Here is a 3732-nt window from a genome sequence, read left to right as displayed (position 1 = left end):
GGTCACAAAGAGTCAGACACAACTTAGCAACTGAGCAGACATGCACGTACCTCTGATCTAGGACAATGGTGAGCAGTATCCTTTTATTTCTTCCAGCAGGGAGTCCAAAGCCTCCCGCCCAACAGGAGTTGCATGTTTTCCAAGTCTGGGCTGAGAGAAGTCTTCCTGGCGGTGCCAAAGGCTTTCCTGATATGAAACTGGTCTGGCCAAATATAGGTAGGGCAAGTGGTGTGAGGCCACAAGGGATACAGAGATGGGTGTCAATGCCACCACAGATGACAGATCCCAGGCCCAAGGGCCAAGGTGCTGAGGCTTCCTCTCTCCCTCTTTCATTTCAGGAGAGTTTTTGAAAGGGGACCCCCTGGCTGTGATGCTGCCACTTGCCAACTGATCCAGTGGACGGACAAGGGCATAACTTGGCAAGCAGCACTAGGAATGCTAGTGCCCCGGTTTATTTTAACCTACTATATGTGTTCCCGCTTTAGCTCATCCAGCATTTAAGATGATAGCTTTGGATTCTTTTTCAAGTAAGACTTAGGCATATAGTTTTCATGGTGAGTTACCGGATATTTTTGTTATTCCCCTGAATGGGCCGGGTATCCCTGTATCTTCATATGCCTTGTTATCTTTTAGTGAGAATTTAGGAGGCTACCCCCTGATCATGGTTCGCTCTGTTGGGAAGGTGGTTACGCAAGTGTAAGACAAAATGCCACGGACTTTCCTATCATCTTTAGTGGAATCTTTTCTGAGGAGGTTCACCTTGTTGTTGTAACTCTTTGTTTTTGGAGTACTTTCCAAGATACTTTGGTCTGTATATTGTTGTTTACTTTATATTTCTATATGGAAGCGATGGCCTAGATTTTCCTAGTCCTGTCCTCTTGTTGACATCCTTCTTTCAGGAACATCTCATTTCAAGAGCCCTAGTTAAATCCATTTGCTTTTTCACTGCAAGTAGTTTTGAATAAGAGACGAGCTGTGTCATGACGTTTATACTGACTTCTTGGAAATGATAGAGTGATCTTTTCTGATGGATCAACAAATAGTTCAGAAGTCATCCAAATGTTATTCTCTTTACAAAATGCAAAGCATAGGTCTCAGCAGATGCACACTTCTCACATTTATGGTTCTCTTCATTGTCTCATTATAAGAAGCATAACACTCTCTGATCAACCTGGCATGGATCCTGAAGGGCTTTATAAAGGTACCATTTTTTATGTCCAGAGAGCTAGACATTTTCTTTTCTCTATAGCACTTTCATCTAATATCTGTTTTATTTTTTATTTTTACTAGACTCTAGATACAATTAATTCTAGCAGGGCAGTGCTCAATTCTGTTTAAGCCTCACATTTGAGATTAATTACTTAAATATCATAAACGGAATGCACATTCTCAAAACCGGGAAACTAAAATTTGACGTAACTGATTTACTCAATATTTACGTAACCATAAAAGATTTTATATGCAACATGAGCTTTCGCGTTATAAAATTTTACCTTCTTACAAACTTGCTTTCATATAAAACATAGTAACTCTTTGCTCATCTATCCTAACCTATGAATTGTCACACCAACACTTTTTAAGATGTACTTAAACAGATGAGTTCTCCTTATACAAGGTTAAGAAACCTGAAGCTCCAACCGAGAAATATAAAATTCTTTTGTTTCACCAGAGATAGATTATGGGCAAATCTTACCTAAGTAGTACTATAGGAAGTTACAGTGTTGACCAAAAGGAGACACAAGTTTTTCAGCCATTGTTTTTAATAGGTCTCAAAGTCTGTGACAGATTTTTGGTCAAATTGTTTCTATGGAAAAGCACTGATTTTAAAAACTAATTACTTAAAACTGCCACGCACAAAACACATGGTCCACAAAACATTCCCCTCACCTTCTGAAGGTTTTGTGATGCATGGTTATAATTAACCAGTTTTTTACATTAACCTTACATGGCCAGTTGAGGCAAACAGTTCTGAGACCATTCTTCCCCCACTACGACCGGGTTGGCAGGTGTTCGTGATAATATTCATCTAGGCTTCTGAGCTTGTTTGGCAGAGTTGGTGACCTTGCAAGCTCTAGCTGCCTTCTTGTTCACTGCTTTGATGACACCCACAGCAATCACCTGTCTCATGTCATGAACAGCATAATGGCCCAGAGGAGGATAGTCTGAGAAGCTCTCAACAGATGGGCTTGCCAGGACCCATGTCCATGATTGGTGGCATCAAGAATTTGGGGGCCATCTTCAGAATGACGATCAGTCTTCTCGTTCAGCTCAGCAAAACTGCAAGCAATGTGATTTGCTTGACAGTCCAGCACAGGTGCATATCCAGCACTGATTTGGGATGGATGGTTCAAGATAATTTTTGCTGTCACCAGCCACATTGCTATGACAAACGTCTTTGACAGACACGTTCTTGACACTGAAGCCCACGTTGTCCCCAGGAAGGCCTTTACTCAGTGCTTCATGGTGCATTTCAGTAGACTTCAGTTGTTACGCTGACTGGAGCAAACGTGACCGCCATGCCAGGTTTGAGAACACCAATCTCCACTTGATCCACGGTGACAGTATCAGTACCACCAATTTTGTAGATGTCCTGGGGGATCGAACACAAGTTTGTCAGGTGAGTTGGCGGCAGGATGCAATCCAGAGCTTCAAGCAGTGTGGTTCCTTTGGCATTGTCATCTTTACTGGTGACTTTCCATCCCTTGAATCAAGGCATGTTAGCTCTTGGCTCTAGCATCTTGTCACCATTCCAGTCAGAAATTGGCACAAATGCTACTGTGTCAGGGTTGTAGCCAGTTTTCTTACTGTAGGTGCTGACTTCCTCAACAATTTCCTCATTTCTCTTCCGGCTATAGGGTGGCCCAGTGGAATCTATTTTGTTAGTTCCAACAGTTAGTTGTTTCACACCCAGAGTGTAAGCCAGAAGGGCATGCTCGTGGATCTGCCCATTCTTGGAGACACCCGCTTCAAATTCACCACCACCAGCAGCAGTCCTCAGAACAGCACAGTCAGCCTGGGACACGCCTGTAATGACACAGATGAAGTCTCTGTGTCCTGGGGCATCAATGATGGTCACATAGCCCTTACTGGTCTTGAATTCCCACAGGGAGATATCGATGGTGATACCACACTCATGTTCAGCTTTCAGTCTGCCCAAGACCCAGGCATGCTTGAAGGAGCCCTTTCCCATCTCGGCAGCCTCCTTCTCAAACTTTTCAATGGTTCTCTTGTCGATCCCACCACATTTGTAGATCGAATGGCCAGTAGTGGTACACTTTCCACGTGCCCGATGACAACGATGTTGATGTGGGTCTTCTCCTTTCCCATTTTTGCTTAGGTTTAGCGGTGGTTTTCACAACACCTGTGTCCTGGTGGCAAAAATGTTGTGAGAAAGCGATCTTTTCATCTTAGTGATTTATTTGGTGTATGGCTTCCCTCTCACTCCACTAGGATGTAAGCTCAAGTGATTTGTGTCTGTTTTGTTTTGTGCTCTACTCAAATGGTTAGAAGAATGCCTAAAACACAGAAGACCTCAAAAGGCATCTGCTGTATTGAGCTGGATTGATATATGCTGACACCTGAGGCTATCCTCAATTAAAGACTCGCCACTGATCCCTTCGCCTGGATGCTCCAAAAGGCCAACGTTCAAGAGTGCCAACTTTGCTATGTGTATTTATTAACTTCATCCCCACAGAAATCCTATGGTGTTGGTAGTATTGTTAGCCCTATTTT

General features: G+C 43.1%; 1 pseudogene; it reads right to left on the bottom strand.

Annotated features, from left to right (window-relative positions):
* Window positions 1-2022: 2022 nt before the first annotated feature.
* On the bottom strand, window positions 2023-3327 carry LOC128070489 (elongation factor 1-alpha 1-like; annotated as a pseudogene).
* Between the last annotated feature and the right edge of the window lie 405 nt (window positions 3328-3732).

Source organism: Budorcas taxicolor, chromosome X, assembly GCF_023091745.1.
Source record: "Budorcas taxicolor isolate Tak-1 chromosome X, Takin1.1, whole genome shotgun sequence".
Lineage (NCBI taxonomy): Eukaryota > Metazoa > Chordata > Mammalia > Artiodactyla > Bovidae > Budorcas > Budorcas taxicolor.
The sequence above is the reverse complement of the archived record's forward strand: the minus strand, read 5'-3'. Positions and strand labels throughout refer to the sequence as shown.